This window comes from Anser anser (genome assembly GCF_964211835.1).
Source record: "Anser anser genome assembly, chromosome: 21".
Classification (NCBI taxonomy): domain Eukaryota; kingdom Metazoa; phylum Chordata; class Aves; order Anseriformes; family Anatidae; genus Anser; species Anser anser.
In genome coordinates, this window is record NC_139742.1 from 12,370,250 (window position 1) to 12,389,177 (window position 18,928).

The 18,928-nt window shown below is 52.9% G+C and overlaps 2 long non-coding RNA genes across 2 annotated transcripts; one reads left to right on the forward strand and one right to left on the reverse strand.

Annotated features, from left to right (window-relative positions):
* Positions 1 to 1,226: 1,226 nt before the first annotated feature.
* On the reverse strand, positions 1,227 to 11,062 carry LOC310885023. The gene is made up of 4 exons (XR_014574511.1): positions 10,936 to 11,062; positions 9,544 to 9,640; positions 6,767 to 6,997; positions 1,227 to 4,148 (listed from the first exon to the last, which is right to left on the reverse strand). It is a non-coding gene; the product is annotated as an uncharacterized lncRNA (long non-coding RNA).
* A 589-nt stretch (positions 11,063 to 11,651) lies between these two features.
* Positions 11,652 to 14,470, forward strand: LOC310885022. Its single transcript, XR_014574510.1, has 3 exons — positions 11,652 to 11,754; positions 12,281 to 12,438; positions 14,068 to 14,470. It is a non-coding gene; the product is annotated as an uncharacterized lncRNA (long non-coding RNA).
* Positions 14,471 to 18,928: the final 4,458 nt, after the last annotated feature.

Sequence of the window (18,928 nt, forward strand, 5' to 3'; positions counted from 1 at the left end):
TGTGCTGTGTGAATTTGCTTGGATGTTTGTAATGAGGCCAAGGGACATGTGAAATAGCATTTATGTCATTAGCAGTGGCTCTCATTGATTTGTATCAAAATAGCTGTTTTAAATGTAATTACCACTAATTTGTGAAAATGCACCATTAGATATGTAAATTCATTGGCTAATGGCTGCATGAGGCAGACTACATTGAGTGGGATGACGTGGGCTAACGAAACCGGCATCATTTCTCAGCTTGCTAAGCAGGTTCCTGTGAGCTGGTGGGTGCCAGAGGGCTCGCTGGCCTCCCCCGGGCTGCGCCAACATCAGCGTGCACCGCCCGCGGGGTGGGAGCAAAGGGGGCTCGGAGGGGCCGTCCCGGCAGCGTGGTCCTCAGTGCGCTGGTGCACGGCAGCGATGCCTCACGGCCCTGCTGCAAGCGTGGTACGCGGGGCTTGGGTGGGTACTGCCAGGATCCAGGAAAACAAAGGGGCGATGGCTCTTAAATTTACACAAAGATCAAAAAAAATCATGGGATCGTTCATCAGGATTGCTGTAGTTCTTGACCACATAGTAAATGATTTATTTAATCTTAATATATTCCATAAAGAGTCCCCATATTTCCATAAATATGTCATATCTACCTAATACATAGTAATGAACCTGCTCCAAGGGTAAATAAATAAGATCTAAGCTCAGCAAGCCAATGTTTATCAAAGGGAGATATACAGATATTGAGTCCTTTAAAGTACCATTCTTCACAGCAATCGCAGCCAAGTTAGGCAATTTATAACATGTCAAGTCAATTAGAAGTCCCAGTGGGCACAGTGTGAGCCTGGGTGTGGAAAGGGGGAAACCTCTGACGAGGAGTGGGTCTGTGGTGCGTGTCCAGGGGGTGTGCGCTCCAGTGGGTGTGAGCACGCTCGTGCACGGCCGCACAGCTGGCACACCGCTGTGCGACGCCGCAGGGAAATGCCACCCGTGCTGCTCCTCCCTCACGGGTACTTCGGAGCTAGGGGGGAGTTTTTTCCAATACATTATCCGTCTACTATGGCTATTTTAACATGAGTTACTTTATTTTGGGATCTCTTAGTTTCCATGTTTAGAAAAAAAAAAATCTTATTTTTTGTTTTGAAGCTTTTTTATTTAAAGCAATTGAAGTAGTTTCAAGATAATTTTTTCTTGGATTGTTTTAATTTTACTTATTGCATTATTTCCATGGAGTTATGTGTAGTAGTGCATAACATAGCATAATATACTAGTCAAGTATTTATTTTTATACAAATACATTATGATACAATTGCAAATGGAATTAACCATTAATTTGTAAAAGTTGCACCTTTTAATCTTATTTTCTATAGCAAAGTGTTTCCTGTCTGTGTTGTAATTAGTTTGACAAAGTCAATAATAATAGAATATTCTGATTATGTCAATATGACATGTAATATTATGCACTTCTACTACTATTATGCATATTATGACATGACTTGACATGATATGACAGGTCACATTATGCGCTACTACTGATGTCATAAAATAATGTAAAAGTAATGAAAACAAATTTTGAAATGAAAAATTTTTAATGAATTCATGATTTTTTCTAAGACAAATTCCTAGGCCAATTGTCTTCATTTCCAATTTAAAAAAAAAGTTCGTTTTCTTTTCATCCAGAAGGCAAAAGGGTTCTGTAACACTTCCCACGAGCAGGGAGCCCCTTGGTTTTGAGCCGCTCACCAGCCCCAGCTGCTTCCTCAGCGCGCAGCTCACTCACGGCCCACACGGGCACCTTGATGCCTGCAGCCTGGCGTTTGGCACGTCTCACCCGCTTGTGCACGGGTGCTCTGGGTGCACGTGGGTGGGTTGCCCCTGGCAAAATGTGCTGCAGGGCCCCTGTCCTGGGGCACGAGCTGCTGGCATGCAGGGCTGTGTGGTTCCCTTCCCTTTCCCTCTGCCTGCCGCCTCCCAGCTCTGCTGCCGCTCACCCTGCTCTGCTCGGGGCGCTTGCAGAGGACGCGGGTCAGTCTGCGTCTTTCCCAAGTAAAATATTTTATTCCTCACACCCTACTTGACTGCCTGCTCATTGCTTTGGTCACCCACAATACAATCTGGTTTTGTGCTGACTTTTAAAATCCTGAAAAGTGGGACGTAGAAAACTCCGTGTAAAACTTGGCCGTATCCTGGCAGCTGATAAGATGTGTGTGATGGAGACGCTTGCTGACATCAGAATGGCAAATGGTTTATTTGTGAGCTTTTTAATGTGAAGTGTGCAGCATGCTGCTCCTATTTTATATTCATTTTTACTGAGATACAGTGATAATTCTCACCTCCCAGAGACACAAAGCAGTTTGGAAAACATTTATAACAAGTCATTAGTGAGCTGGATGCTTAAAACTCTGAGTCTGTCCTGGTTTCATATACGTTGTACTTCTGAAGGTGTAGATTCCCTCTGCAAATCATTAAGAAAAATTGGTACTTGCTGGCAGGTAGGTAGGAGTTTTAGTGGCCTGGAGATTTAAGCAGAAATCAAATATGGTCACCGGGGAATGTAGATTGTGCTCGACGCTCTCCTACCTAAGAAGCAGTCAGATAACGCAGCAGCTGGAATTTGGATTCATTTTTAATGAAATACTTTTTGCAACAATCCTACAGCAGCCCCAAATGGTGGCAGATCAGAGGACTGCCAGGTGGAAGATCTCCGCCTGTCTCAGCTAATTCAGGAGCCCTTTTCTCCACGCAGGGCCGGGGCCGTCTGGGGAGCGGTGGCTGCGGGCGTGCGGCTGAGCACAGCCGTGGCAGGCAGGGGCACGGGGCGTGCGTGGGGCAGGCGGCAGCTGGTGACTGCAAAGGGCTGCACGAAGGAGAGGCCCCTGGCAGCCCCGAGCCCTTTCACCTGCGGCTGTGCACCAGGACGGACCATGGGGCGCAGCTGCCGAGGCGCCCCTTCCAGCACATGGCTCGGCGCGGGTGGCACCAGGCGCACCCAGGCCTGCCGGCTGGGTGCAGCCCTCGCAGCCCCCCGAGGCTGGGCTGGCGCGGCTTTCCAGCGCTGTCTCCCTGGGAAGGGGGAGGACCTGCTCCAGGGCCCGCTGGCCCTCAGGTGCGGTGGGCAGGCATGCACCCGGCTGCCCGCTGGGCGCTGCTTCCCGGCCTGCTGGGCGCCTCCAGCGCCTTTGGGTGCCCTGGTACGTCCTGCGCCCCCCTGGCAGTGGGACGGGGGCACCAGCAGCACGGCTGCCTCTCGGCGGCCTCGCTGCCAGGTCACTGCTGAATCCCCCGGCACCGCTGCCCAGCACAGAGGAGCCACGCGGGTACGTGGGCTCTGGAGGCGTTTCTGAGGGGCCGTGGGTCTCTACGGCAATGCCAGCCGAGTGTGACAGGCCTGGCCAATGCAGTTCGCAGAGGAGCCAGACCCAGACAGGGTCTCCTCCTGACCTGAATTTCCAGCCGTTATAGGACCCACGGCCCCACGCCTACCTCCCCAGGCACTTGGAGCCCCCCCCTCGATGTTCCTGTTTTACCATGACCAAGTCCCATCTTTGCCATTTGCCACCTCAGCTGGCAGTGGAGGTCTCTGCACAGAGTTGTCCCCGCATCCTGTGCTCAGACTCGTGCCGGAGGGGTCCCAGCAGCACTGCGCCTTCCTTGCCAGCACTGCAGTTACTGCAGGAGGTGCATTGTGCGTGTGCTTCGCTGAGGCTGCTCTCTGCTGCTGTCACTCCTCCACTGAAGCCACCACAGGATCATGCAGGTGACAGCATGCTGCTGCTCTGGAGACAAATTTGCTTCTACCCACATCCCACCTCTCCTCAGCCCTGCGGCGGTGCCAGCGCTCCTGCTCCTGCAGAGCCTGCGCCAGGAGGAGCACAGCACCCGCACACATGCAGCCACGGCCCCCGTCTGCCCTGCTTCAGGGCAGCGTCACGGTGCGGGAGAGGCCCACATCTCCAGTGCAAGGTGGGGCTGCTTTCTCCGTACCTCTTGCACAGGAGGGCAGGGGCCGGCCCCCTGGGATATTCCCCACCTGGCAGCAGCGGGAAGTGGTGGGCGAGCCCTGCAGAGCCCATCCTTCCCTGCTACCTCTGTCCAGTAACGTGTCTTGTTGGGGCTCTGTCCTTCGTGCACTGGACGGGCAGCAGGTCTGACAACAACTCCCAGGCACAAGGACCCTGGTGATACAAAAAAGGTCATTGAGGGACCTCACCAGGGTCTTTTTCAAATGGAAATGTCATTTATTATTATTTAGTGCTGAGAGTGCTCAGAATAAAGGCAGCTGATGGCTGGGGAAGCTTCAGCCCTGACAGCCTCTGCTCCCAGTCACACACAATGTGGTGTGGAGGAGCGCTGAGCCGCTGTCCTCCTGTTTGGCAGCTGCAGGACTTCCCTGCCTGCCTGCCAGGCGTGGGGACTGGTTGGCGAGGGGCTGGGTGCTCCCCACACGAGGTCCCCATGCCCAAGGGGCCCCGGAGCCGTCAGAGCAGGTGGCCAGGTGGGTGCCCAGGTGCCAGGAGCTGTGCAACGCTGCCCCTCGTCAGCACCCTGACCTCACCTGCGCTGCAGCCAAGTCTGCAGGAGGGAGTGGGACCCGAGGGGGACCCCGCCAGGTTTGGAAGCAAGGGCTGGGTCTCAGCTGTCCTTCAGTGGTGCCACCCTTGCTTTCTGGGAGGTACAAGGCTGGAGGGACCACCAGCCTGCTGCTGCAGTAGGACATGAGCATGCAGCATCCTCTGTTTCTGCTTGAAACGCAGCACAGCAGAGGTGTGGGAAGTGCCCTGCAGTGCTGGCTGCTGCCGTCCCTGGTGCCGCCTGCTGTGGCTGCCAGCTCCCAAGGTCAGACAGGGCTGCCAGCACATCAGACCCACAGGAGTTTCTTACAGAGCTGTGAGGCAGCAGGGGATGTGGGTGAGGAGCTGCAACATCTGCTGATGGCTCTTCAGAAACCAGGGGACACCAACAGATGCTCGGGCACAGACGTTCTGGTCCTGGTGGCCCAGCTGCATGGGCCAGCCCCATGCCCCCACCAGGCTGCAGCTCCGGCTGTGCCGCTGGCACAAAGGATTGCAGCCGCGCTGGCAACACCAGGCTGCCGCCGACCCCGGGGTCCGGCTTCCTCCTGTCCTCCCGAGGTGCTGCTGGGGCAGGGGAGCGATTCCTATAACCGCTGCCCATCAGCACCCGTCTCTGGGTCAGAGAAGGGAATTATTAGTGCAGCCACCACATAAAGCTGAAATCCCAGCAAGGGCCCAAAGAGGAGCGCGTTGCCCAGGCACAGCAGCCTCCACTCCCCAGCTCCGCTCGGCCGCTGGCCTCCCCACCTGCGGCACGGGCTCGGGCTGTGCAAACAGCCCTGGCTGGGAGCTATCTCGGTGCAGGCGCTCGTTGGAGTGCCCCTGCCACCTCCATGAAAGCAAATGAAAGAGTTTCGATCCAAATTGCATTTCCCCTCTTAGTCTGGAGTATGTCGGCACATTACAGCCTATAATATTCCACTGCTGCTCTTTTGCATGATTTTTTAATTAAAAAACTATGGAGTAAACAAACATTCTGCTCTGGAGTAGCCCTGCAGAGACCCATCGATAGGCACATTTACATCCCTACACTTTTTCAAGAAAGTTTATATCTTAACAACAAAAAAATAATAATAATATTACCCACCCAAACAGTTAGTATTGGATAAAAGTTTGAAGTGAAAGGCAGCTGGCAACCTTCTCCAGCCCATGAAATGATATTAACATTTTATTATTCTAAGGTGAGCTTTTTGAAACGGAATTTTAAATGTTACCCTGCTGTTCCAGAACACAAAAACCTTTAATTTTATGCAAATGAACAGCGAGGAGCTGAGCGCTTAATGTAAACGAACACTTTCTTTGTAGGAGAGGTTGGAAGAGAAAAAAAATTTCCCAGGGATTCTTTAATTGCTGTCTGAAATTATGTAAATCCCACCGCTAGGCAGAACGCAATTATCCCGTGCCCCTCTCTGCCAGCATTGCTAATGTCTAACAAAATATCGGTGGGTGACATTTAGTCGAGGTAATGCAAATGAGAATTAATTTTTTTCCAAGACAAAGGGCAGCTAAAAGATCACCTCATTCATATACAGCAGAGGGGGTGTGGGGAGGCAAAACCAGAGGACTCTGGCAGGGAGGGGTGGTGCGGGAATGAAGGAAGACAGAGGAAAGTTGTAGTTGTGACAGTCCACGGGAAGCTGGGACCAGGCCAAAGTTGATGAGCATTTCTGTATCTCTTTATTTTTTAAAGGAATGAACCTCTGGACGGGGAGCTGGTTGTTTGTTTTTCTGTTTAATTCATGGTCATCCTGACAAGGGGGTAGGGTGGGAAATGTGATTGAAACCCCCTAATGGCTCTGCCTTGTGTTGAGTAAAGACCGCTTGTAATTTATCACCTAGTTGTGCTGATAACTAGCAATAATTCTATTAAATATTCAAAGTGAGGCTTTCGCAACACAATTATCAAATGGGATTTGTTAGTTCAGAAATCCTTCATGAGCACAAAAAGGTGCAGAGAGTGTGCTGTAGGGTAATGGGCTTCCCTTACTGCTGCCACCACCGACTCTGGGGCTACCTCCAGGAAAGCTACATCCCTGCCAGCATTTGGAATGGGGAGGGGGAGGCTGCTTCTATTTTTGTAGCAGAGATCAGGGAATTCACACAGGATTTTTCCTTCTTTTCTCTTTTTGTTTCCCTTTCTGATTTTTATTTTTGGTTCTTGAGTTTCATAGCTATCTTTGCTTCTAAGTCCGCATCTAAGAGCTTGCAACTCTGCTTACCTTTTAGAAGAGAAAAGCAAGCCCCAGTGGGAGATGGTGCAAGGCAGGGGCAGGTATATGTGAAGAATGATGAAGTACATAGATGCTCAGAAGCCTCCAGATCAGGGTAAGGAGTGCTGCTGGAATTATCCTTTGAAATGTACACTCTCTGCAGGGAGGCCCCAGGGATCATCCTTGCTGGAGGAGACGGGCTGAGTTGCACCATCTGCTTGGGATTTAGGACAGGCAGATCTGTGAAAATATGAATTAAAAATACAGAGTACCAGGAAATAGTTTCCTCTTGCCCATCTTTTGATATTATACCGAGCAAACCTGGGTGGCTGGTGCCGCCTGTGTGCCACGGTGTCCTCACGGCAGGGCTCCGCTGCCCGGGGCTGGCTCCAGCCAGCACGGACGCTGCCACGGCTCGCGCCGATGCCCGCATTCAGCCCTAGGGTGTCAGCACCCCGCGGCCCGTCCCAGGCAGTGGGGCTGGTGGGCAGGGCCCCGGTGGGAGTGCTCGCGCCTGCTGCAGCGGGTGGGTGGTCCCGGTGGCGGTGGCAGGGGCGTGCAGCCCACAGTTTGGCCAGGGCCAGGCCGGCTCACATGCCTGGCAGTCCGGTGTGCAGCGGCACTCATCCGCGGTGCCTCGGCAGGGGCACCCACACAGCGTCCTCTGGGCCTGGGCCGGTGCGCTGCCCCACGCTCCGAGGAGCGGCCAGACCCGGCTGGGTGACCCCGGCAGCGCAGCCCGCAGCCCGCACCCGCTGCACAGTCACCTCGCGAGTGCGTGAGCTCCAGCGCTGAAAGGAACAGACAAATCATCCGTTTCCTATTGTGTTCCCTTCCCTTGAGTTGTTCAGCCTGGTGCATTGGAATTCCCAAGTGAAGGGAATTCCCAAGTCACCCACAGGGAGCTCTCCAGGCTGCCCAGAACCTCCTGCAGCTGCTCTGGGAACCACAGGGCTACGCGCCCGTGCGGGCTGCCCCGGCGGCGGCAGTGCCGGGGATGGAGGTGGCTCGGTGCCATTGCAGGCAGAAGCTGCCCCTTGCCTGCAGGGCACTGCCGCCGTACAGACAGCAGCTGTCCTTGTCCTCCTAAAATTTATAATCTTTATAATCTAAGATTTAGACTCTTCAAAGCTTTATGCCTGTCTTTAACCTGTAGCACATGCATAGTCTCAGTGGGATTTCTCATCTGCTAAGAGTTAAGCATGTGCATAAATCTTTGCAGGCTTGGGGCCTAAGGCATTCCTGCTCACACATGCACACACATTCCTGCGCACACGAGTCATGGAACGACTGCCGTGCAAATTCTCACTCGCAAGGCTGTGTGTCAGAGCAGGGAGGCATGCCAAATCCTTTATGCTCGCACCAACCTCCTGAGCATTTCTCAAGCTTTTTGGATGCCATGGTGGTGTTGAACTTCTGACACCACCTTTAGCAAATTCCCATTCTCTGTCTGCATTTCTGGGAAGCACAAGGAGGGCTGTTAGCAGGCAGTAATTGTGCCGGGGGTGAGCGCAAGCAGGGAGCAGTCATTCACAGTCACAGACGGCATTTGGGTCAGGGTGAGAACAGCAGGTAGCTCAGGAAGAGTACTGGCATACCAGGTACTTGGCATGAAAAGGAAAGCATGCTGAAGGCTTGCTGGGCCGTGAGTGCTCCTCTCGCCTCCCTCCCCCGAGCTGCACGCTTAGAAACATGGCCAGGGCAGCAAGCACTGGGCCCAGGGCTGCCCTATGCAGGCTGGCACTGTCCAGTGCAGCCTTTTGTGTTCACTGTTGTGAAGATTTTTTAACTGGCTCTATCACATCAGTTTCGGTTTCATCAATGCAAGCTAGCCCAGAGTGAAATCCAGATAAGAAACCAGTGCAGATTTTTTGGTGGCATAACAGAATTGACAAAGCACCACGCCTACCCCAGGCATAGCATTCTGAGAGCCTGTGTTTGTGGGGTGCTTCTGCAGGTGCTTGCACTTGGCAGCACAGTATTTGCAGGGGTCTGGTCTATGAGACTTCACTACACGAATATATAGCCTTTACTTTCTAAGCAGTAGTTTCTGCCATAAAGTGATGAAAAAAGAAGCAATCCACTTTACATTTAAAATCATCACTGCGAAACTCCTTTTTTGCCCTCATGCAATGTTGATGTTGTTTTAAGTCAGATGACATGAACTTTCATGAAATTACTCTTTTCACTTCATATCTTGAGTTTGCAATGTGAATGGATACGGTCTTTTTAATTTAGGGTTAGAAAATCCAGGCAAAGACATCAGGTGAGAAGTGGCATTTCATAAATGTCTTGTGTTCTACAGCATTCACTTTGTTAAGGACGAAATCACATTAGTTTCCCTAAAACATCATCTGCACGCTGCACAAAGTTATTGCTGTTAGAAGCAAACCCTCAGAGAAGAATTGCACACACTGGTGTTTGCGATCTGCAGCTTGCTGCGGGCTGCTGCCCACTCGCCGCGCGGCCGCGAGCGCCCGCAGTCGCTCAGGTCAATTGCTATTTGTCAACGGGAGCCGTGGCTGTGCCCCAGGCAAAGTGCTGATCACAGCACAGCACCCTCTGAACTGACCCGGGCATTTAGCCTTTTCTGAGAAATATTTACAGAAAGGTCAGCAAATGCTTTGTGACAAGACGCTAGCACATCCCTAACCTACTCCCATCTCGCTCCATGCCTCGCCTCGTGTTCTGGGCACAGAGCAGCAGGAAGAGGAGGTCCTGTGTGCTGTGGTTTCCAACCTATTCCTTAACATTGCAAAAGCACCTCGATGAGCTGATCTGCCTACCTGGGAGGGATGGGCTTCTGCAGGTAACCCAGTCTGTTTCCAGGGGACGCCTTGCAGCAACCAGCTCCTTCCTTTGTGGCCCCATGAGGTCCGGACCCTGCCATATAAAGAAGAGCTCTGCTTGTTCTGGTTGCAGCCTCCCACCGTGCCACTGTACCTCCATCCCGCAGTGTCGGATTTGGGAGCTGTGGCCGAAAGGGAACGAACAGGACCTGTTATTGGAATGCTGGTAAGGGGAGAACGTTACAGCGGGGTTAGGGGGAGGATGGCTCTGTGCACTGCACCATAGCAGCACCAGCTGTCCTTTGCTGACAGCACCAGGTACCCTAGGCTCTGCAGCCAACTGTACTTCGCCGTCCTATTGACAATCAGTTCTGGCAAACGTGCCTTTGCTGTGCCCACCATGGCTGCGTAAGGTAAACTCAGCCACCAGGCACTTGCTGACCTGGCGGCTGGCTCCGTCTGGGGCTCCCGGCCCGACAGGCAGCAGAGGGAGGCGAGCTGGACCTGCCCCGCCTGGCAGTGCCAGTTGTTACCCGCGGAGAGGCAGACAGACAGACAGACAAAGCAGCAGCAGGAACCGATCGCGCCGAACAGATTTAGCAGCTAGGAAGTTCCTTGTAAGAAAATAGAGCTGTGAGGGGCAAATGGTCCTGAGGAAGAAACAGGCTTACTGTCCCTGAGCCCCCCCTGCCCTCAGATGGCCTGGGTTTCTAAGCAGATCAGAGTAAAAGCCTCCCGTAGCTGGGTAATTCTGCCTCTTTCCGATAAGCCGGTAACCCCATTAATAGAGAGTCTGGCATGGAGGGAGCTGTGCTGGGAAAGCGCTGCACCTCCACATGCACAGCAGATTAAAAAGGACTTAATCACAGTGCAGCCACAAAGTGCACTACATGGCATTATTCCTCTGAAATAAAATTTTATATACAGCCTATCTGAGAGCAGCACAAAATAAATACTTTTAAAATCTATGATTACTGTAGGTTTTTTTTTTTTTTTAATTTTATATTGGTGGCTGAGTTCTGCTCTTGCTCCAAAGGATTAGAGGGATAATTCTATTACAATTTAGTAACAAGATTAAAAGAGCCAGTTATCCATTTATGGGGGTCTATGGAAACGAGCAGTGGCTTCTGGAGGTCTCAGGATCTGGGTAGGTGTATCACTCACATCACAGACACATCCAAATCAGGTTAAGGCACAGGCAGGACATGCATGAGGTGAAAAGGTCTCCAGGGCCACCTGTCCTTGCATTATCATGAGAAGTGTTCAGGGACTCAGAGGGCAGAAAGGACACAGATGGGCAGACTTTCCAGTGTGAAGAGTCATGGGCCAGAGAAGAAAGGAGGAAACAGCAAAAAATGCTCTAGAAATAGAACAATCCACACAACCCACCAGGAAGGAAGCACCAGTACTGCCACGTATCCATGTGAGGAGCTGTTCCACACAGCAGCCGATGCCAGTGCCAGGGGTCGCAGTTTTGTTGCTCTAAGCTATCTGTGATTTTTCTGCATTGATAAAGCCTTGGCTCTGCAGATGAGAAAGCTTGAGGCTGGCAGTGGGAATTCCTGCTGGGGTGGTGAGCTACGCAGGACATGGCTTGTCCTCATTCCTCCCACGTGATGCAGGTAACAAGGACAGCACTGTAATTACGCATCTGAATGTCAGCTTTGCACTGATGATCAGTTATACAGTTATGAGGATATCTGAGCATTTGAGTTTAAAATGTGCTTTCCATGAGCACTACTAAGTTTCCGTTGCAAGGATGTCAGCTGAAGATGACCATAGCAGGAGTCACACCCAAGTGAAGGAAGGGAATTTTTTAGCTCTTCTGATGAGTACATGTGCAAAACCATTCACAGTGTCTCAGACTGGAAATTCCATTGTCAGAAACTCCCTTGCAAAAATGTTGTACACGTCAAGCCACACACGTGCAAATGGCGTGAAACACTCAGGGTTATAAACTAGCTGATGCTGTCATTGTTACGTGTATCTTCTGTACTGATTAACTGATTAATTGATATTTAATTGATTGCGCTGTCAGAGTAGGACTTTAGCATGTGCTGATTGTCTCACCAACTGTTACTAACAAGTCTGAATTGCATTTAGTATAAATCCATAGGAACTGTACATAGGAAAGGTGCAGAAACTGCTTTGGTGGCAACAACGAGCTGAGTTCCTGGAGCACGGTCAGTGAGCAACGCCATCATTCAAGTATGAAAAGCTGTTTCTTCTTGCTTTTAAAAATAATTGTTTAGATAAATTTGAAATTAGCTGGTCAGGTGGGGTAGGAACTGTCCTCTGTTTGATTGTGCCAGCACGCCCCATGCTCACCCGGGTGCCGACCCAGCGTCCGTGCCGTTCTGCACCGCCGCCTGCCTCGGGCAGGGGACTGCTGGGGCAGCAGGACAGGGCTCGCAGGCTGGGCAGGATCGTGCACACCACCGTGTGCTGGACCTGCTTTGCTCCTGGGGAGTGGTCCTGTGCATGTACGGTACTTGTTTTGCTGTTTGTCAAGAGCTTCTTTAAAGGCTTCTCTGCAGTTACAGCCTACAGCAATCTGTCCTTTTCTCCTCAAACAAACCCTTTATAGACTTGTTCTTGTGAAATTTATGGGTTGTTGGGTGAAACATTAGGAAACATTGCATCAAAAATGCGGAATGCTTTCCCCAGCCTGAACCAAGGTCTGTGGCAAGTGCTGCCTGCTGAGATATGGCCCTGACAAGCCTTTTCTTCACAGCGGCTGGAGCTCCTAAATAACGGCAGCCAGCACGGGGAACCTGGCCTCGGGGCTGGGGCACCTGCAGCCCCTTCAGCCCATGTCAGCGTGCAGGACCAGGTCATCCCTCCGGAATTACACAGATGCAGAGGATGTCACGGACCATCTTTTACAGATGCGTAAATAGGCACGCCGGTAAACCCCCCGAGTTCACCGAGAGAACAAAGCTGGCTGCAAAGCAGTTCTAAATGAAGTATGAGAATTTGAAACGACCAATAGGTTTGCAGAAGAGCCACCAGACAATTGTAACAACGTTGTCTTGCTGTATTAGTTTAATGTCCACTTGAATCACTGACCTTAAGGTCTGAAAAGGACTAAATCTAGAAACAGATGATTTTTTCCATGCAACATGACAGAGGGGCTGTGGTCGCTTCTAAATGCAATTTTACGTTCACTTATGGAAATGCATTGTTCCTCGGCTACTTTAAAAAAGAAACCAATATATGTTCTCTTGAAAGGGGTTAGACCTCAATTATTTTAAAGCCATTGTGCACCGCGGCGGTGACATCGGCTGGCGGCGCGGCAGCGCCGTACCAATGCTACCCCCTTGTGACCGCAAGCGACGGCTCGGGCTCGGCGCAGCGCGGCGCCGGGGGAGCCGCTGCCGGGCCGCGGGGCCGTGCGGGGCCCTGCGGGGCCGTGCGGGGCAGCCCGGAGCGGGGCGGCCCGGAGCGGGGCGGCCCGGAGCGGGGCGGCCCGGAGCGGGGCCCCCGAGCGCCGCCCGCCCCCCGGTGCCGAGCAGGGCCCGGCCGCCCCCCTCGCGCCGCGCCCGGCCCGCAGCGGAGCCGACGGGGAAGCCGGCCTCGGGGGGTCCTCGCCGGGCTCGGCCTCGGGGGGGCCCCGCCGGGCTCGGCACCGCGGGGTCCGGCCCCCCCCGCCTGGCCGCGGCCCCCTCCCCCCCGGGCCGTCCTGCGGCACCGGCACCGCCGCGCTCGGGCGGGCGGAGGCGCGGCCGGGTCCGGAGCGCGGTGCTCGCCCGTCGGCGCCTCGCGCTGCTCGCTCTTTGCGTCTTGTTAATGAAAAGCATGGATGTAATTTCAATTAAAGATAATTACATATTTAAACTTAACATTAAATTCTGCACTAAAACAAAATTACATGAAATCTCAGTGTGCAGCCGTGCTGCAAGGCAGCGTGTGAGGCGCGGAGGAAGGAGATGCTGTTATGCAAAGTGAGCTGATCCCTTCCACGCTTATCTCCTGCCCGCGTGACGCTTCCCTGTCCGGCAAGTGAAATCGAGTCTGTTCCCACACGCCACCTTCCCGGCTGATGCCTCACACGCGGTCGTGCTGGGCAGGCCCTGCAGCCACCCAGGCATGGCTATTACCGCGTGGTGTAATGCAGACAAAAATTAAATACCCCATGAGCAAGAACATCCGTCAGCGAGGTTACAAATGGGGCTTTGGTGAGATTCTCATTACCAGCAGCAGTCACTGCCTTGGCCAAGCAGTCCGTTCCCAGCCGCCTCTGGTATGCATGGGAGGCAGCTGAGAGACGATGCAGTCGGAGGACCTCTGGTACTGACCAGGGTTCGGCCTCCTGAGTAAAGCTGGGAAGGTGTTTTGAATTAGCGGTGAAAAATGTGGTTCCCGGACTACAGAACTGTTTTGTGAAATCCATCAAATGTTTGCCTAAGAAGCAGTTTGCTGAAAATTGAAAACTTTTTTGATTTTTCTTTACAATACCTCCCCAAATCCCAAACACATTTCATTCTCCCAAAAGCAAATGCATTTATTTCCTGTCCCCAGACACGCTGAAAATTGCTGGTTTGAGATAACATAAATGGATCTTTACTCTCCTTGCTCCCTGTATGACCAGCATCTGCCTCTGCCTGAGAGTCCAGCATTGTCCTCGTGCTTGCTCGCATGTCAGCCTCTCGTGAGCACAGCGTGGGAGAGCAGCCGGCAGGGGAGCAGCGAGCATCCAACGCCCCCCCGGCCCTCCGCTGCAGCTCCAGCTCTGGTCTGTCGTGATGCCCTGCTGTGGCAAACCAAAGACACTGCGGCACCATCAAACCTTTACAGAGAGAGGCTTTTGTTTAATAAAACATGAAAATTATTCATTGTGTGATTTAATTTGATAGGAAATTCATGCTGCTCCTGTAATAATTATTATCATTATTGATTATTGCAGTGTGGCTTAGCAGCTGCAGCCACGGGCCAGAGCCCCACTGTGCACGTTGTGTTGGAGGGCAGACCTTGCCCTCGCAGATACACTGCACAGCCAGAACTGGATGCAAATGCAGCATGGAAATAGCAGTTTTGTGCTGGGTAAGGGTCAAGCCCGCTAGCAGACTTATAGCTGCACCAGGTTACACAGTTTGAGGACGAGAGAGTCAGGACTTCAGCTGAGCAGACGCAGTGCCCGTGGAACAGCGGGCAGTCTCACCCTGGTGGTGCTATCATTAAGTTTCAGCGTGAATGCTGCCTGCAGAGCCCTTTGCTTCCCTCCCTGGCAGCAGCTGCCTTCCAGCCTGAGGCGAGGTGGCTGCTCCTCAGCTGGCTGGGGGCTGGGGGGAGGAGGCTGCCGGGTTTTGCTCCTTCCCCAGGAGGATGCCCCGAGCTGGGGTGAGGGTCACAGCCCCACAGAGGGGCAGCACATGGGCACCCCCGGCACCGTGCATGGCACAGCCACCGCACACAGTGCTGGGGCTGCTCCTTCCGCATCAAGTGACTGCAGTTATCAAGCACTGACAAGTGGCATTAAAATTTATTAGCCAGCATAAAGTTTTATTTAAGGGATGGCTAGAGATTTTGTAGGCTCTGCTCGTCCCTACTTTGGCTGTCGGTGTCACCTCCAACAACTGCCGGACACAGCCCCACAGCCTCGAGCCGCTGGCCGTGTGTACGGGATGGGGTCACAGGGACACCGAGCGTGCTGTTCCCCTGGCAGGTCCCGTGGTGGCCTCGCACCCCACGCCCGCTGCTGCCAGCCCCGCCGTGCCACCCGCCCGGCGCCTGGCGAGGGAGCTCCGCCAGCAGCGCTCCCATTAATCAGTTTGGCAATCGTGAAATACACTACATGCGTACTGGAGTTTAAATCCTGGACTCACTAATGGTTTACTACCCACTAAATCCCCTTCATGTTATTTAACTTTTAAACCTAAGGAATATTCCAAATCAAAGAGGCTCTGTGTCACGCTCAGTCCATCTCAAAGAGCCAGGAATTAACATCTCTTCATGGCTCGACAGTGCCTGCCGCACTGAGCCACAGCTCTCTCCTTATTAATATTTATGATGGGGAGAGAAAGTTGCATAAATCTTAGTTGATACTTAATTAAACCCCACTTCTTTTGATTTCTTCTCTTTCAGCTTCGCTTAGTGTGGACTGTACAACTATTAGATGCTCATCCTGCAAAGAATAGCCTGGCACGCACAGCACACACACACGGGGCTAAATAGGATTTAATGTCCGCGGCCACCCCTGCTTATCTCCTGTGAACGGTCCCCGCTCATCTGCTGGCTTTTGTCGTCTTGGGCTTGCTGGGACGTCAGCTGGAGGCTTAAGATTATAAAGGCCCAGTAGGCTAATGTGAGCCATGGCTGGAAAAGCACAAACCAAACTTCAGCCCCTTTGTTTTGTTTTATCTGTGTCTTGTGTCTGATCTTTCGTGTGATTCATAAGAAAACAGTTAACACGCAGCTGACATATCTTTGATACAATGATCATACAGAGGAAGCAGCTTGACCCCTGAAGGTTCTCGCATACAGCAGGATTGACACTTCACATTGACTTTGCTTCAGGCTTATCAACAAATCTAAGCCAATTTTATTAAAGAGCCGTGTGTGGTGTGTGGAACATGCCAGTTAGAGACAACTTCATTTATAGATGGCTCAGAAATCAGGCAAGTGCTTGGCTGATTTTCTTCTCATTCATGTTTTCACTTTGCTGGCAAATTTAACTTTAAAAAACTCATTGCGTGTTTCAGTGAAGGATGGAGAGCGGTAAAACCCCTCAACATTTCCTGGCCCTTTTATTAAGAGCTGGGAGAGAGGTGGCAGGTCCCTGTTTCAGGGTAGTCGGGTCTGTCAATGAGCAAGCGGTGGCTGGTGAGAAATGCAAAATGCCGCGGTTGCGGTCTGTCCCAGCCGGACCGGGGCAGTAAATCACCCCGGAGTCAGAGCCGAGGGAGATGCTGCCGCACGCCCTGCCCGTGCAGGCTCAGTCGGGCCCGGTTAGCCGCGGGCGGACGGCTGGAAGCCCTCCCTGCACGGCAGCCGCCAGCCGAGGCAGGGGGAGCGGCGGGCGAGCGGCCGGGGGGTGAGTGGCCCCCGCGCCCCCGGCACCCTCAGTGCCCCCACACCCCTGCTGCCCCTGTGCCTGCCCTGCCCGGGAGGCCCCCGCACCCCGGCTGCTCCCGGGGCTCCTGTGGCTGCTGTCGGGAAGGAAAACTGGGGGAAAACTACCTCCCCAGAAATACCACCCCAGATTCAGCCAACCCCTTCTGGGCGGCCGTGTGGGCAGCACTCACTTTTCTAAACTGGCTTACCGGTTTTGTGCTTTATTTTTTAGCTCCATTTAACGTGCGTGCAATATTTTTAGCACTGAAAGAAGACCAGGGCAGGGTCCCTCAGGATCAGGAGCGGGGCAGTAAGCAGCCAGCAGGATCCACTGCTCTGAGGCATCATTTGGTAATTATGTCTCTTTTTATTCATGCAAATTTTATCAATATTATTTATATATTCAAAGCCATTTATAAATAATATATACATTTATGCTAAGGTAATTGCCTCAACTCGATTATTTGTCCCAGTTTTTATTGTCTATCCAGATGCTGAATATTAAAAGTATGTTTTCTTGTGTACATTAGTAGCTCAGAGCTGGATGCCTTGTCATGGGAACAACGCTGCTGCATCTGTGTGTGTGATGGGAGCAGGGAGAAGGCGGAGGGCAGCTTTGAGACCACGGTGCAGGAGCGGAAGAGATGCAGGAGGGACCGGGCAGAGAGCAGGGAGCGTCCTGGGGCTGGGGGCTGTGCCGAGGCCCCAGGCGAGGGCCGTGCACAGTGGTGCTGCCCTGCCCCAGTGCCCCAGGTCCCTCACAGAGCATGGCGCTGCCTGGGAGCCCCGCTGTGCACAGCAAACACAAAGTGTGCCAGCAAAATGCCCCAGGCAGCCCCAGGTGGGCTGTGCCCTCCAGGAGGGGCACGGTGCCTGGGAGTTATGGCCCAAACCCCGTCCCAGCATCGCTCACATCCGCCTCCCACCTCCTCACTTACCAAAACTTGACATCGCAATGAAAAAAGATTAGGAGCATTGACAGGCCTGCAAAGGTGACAGCTACAAAGAAATATGGAGCAATCACATTGTCAGAGTGCCTATTAGGAACCTAAAAAACCTCAGCTCTCCTGCACAAGCAAAACTGATTTATTGCACAGCACAGTTCATGAACTCATCAGTGGTTTTGCATGGAGAAGAGATGGATTTTCTTTCAGATGTTTATGGTGTGAGCAGACTGTCCTGAAAGTTATTGTTTGATTTAATAAAATCAGTAGTGCTTGCTAGGGTGAAATAAGAACAGACCTGGATCTCCATCCAAAACACAAGCCAAAACCCATCCTGAGGCCTGAGGAAGGTCCATGCAATGCTGAGATAATGTTGCTCAGGAACAACCAGTACCGCCCTCACCGGCGGAGGACCACCAGCACGGAGCAGGGCTGTTCTGCGGTGGCGGCAGCCTGGCTGGGGTGAGGGTTATGTTTTTGTCTCCCAAGAAACTCAGACCATGTAACCTTTTCTGACTGGCTTCCCCATTAAGGTGCAGCTTCCTCACGCGTTAGCGCAGTGTGTGGAAGCTGGCGTGACCGCCGTGCTGGCACTGGTGCAGCAGGAGCAGCGGCTGCAGCGGCTTCGTGATGCCCGCAGCCCGGTGCCCGCAGCCTGGTGCCCGCAGCCCTGTGCCCGCAGTCCGATCAATGCCCGCAGCCTGATCAATGCCCGCAGCCTGATCAATGCCCGCAGCCCGATCAATGCCCGCAGCCCGATCAATGCCCGCAGCCCGATCAATGCCCACAGCCCGATCAGTGCCTGCAGCCCTGTGCCCGCAGCCTGATCAATGCCCACAGCCTGATCAATGCCCGCAGCCCGATCAATGCCCCCAGTCCGATCAATGCCTGCAGCCCTGTGCCCGCAGCCCGATCAATGCCCCCAGTCCGATCAATGCCCGCAGCCTGATCAATGCCCGCAGCCTGATCAATGCCCACAGCCCGACCAATGCCCGCAGCCCGATCAGTGCCTGCAGCCCGGTGCCCGCAGCGCAGCGCTGCAGCAGCAGCCAGCACGTGCTCCTGAACCCCTCCCTCCAGAAAAGGGAGTCTCAGAGGTGTGAAATGAAGTAAGAGGCTTGGCTTTCTGACAATCTTGTACTTCTGTTAAACATGTAAATATTTCCTTCTCCTGCATAGGATTATGCTTCAGATGCCCCAGGAACAGCTGTGGTTTATGTAGATTTTAAAGGTGAACTTTCATGCTCAGTGAAATTTTAAAAGCAGCTGATTTACACATGAATCCATTTCTCTGCAAGTGCCTATGTAGCTGTTTCTCTTCCTTAATGGCTTGTGACTGCAGAGCCGTGCTGCACACAGGAGGTTCCCCGGCGGAGGAGCCCTGC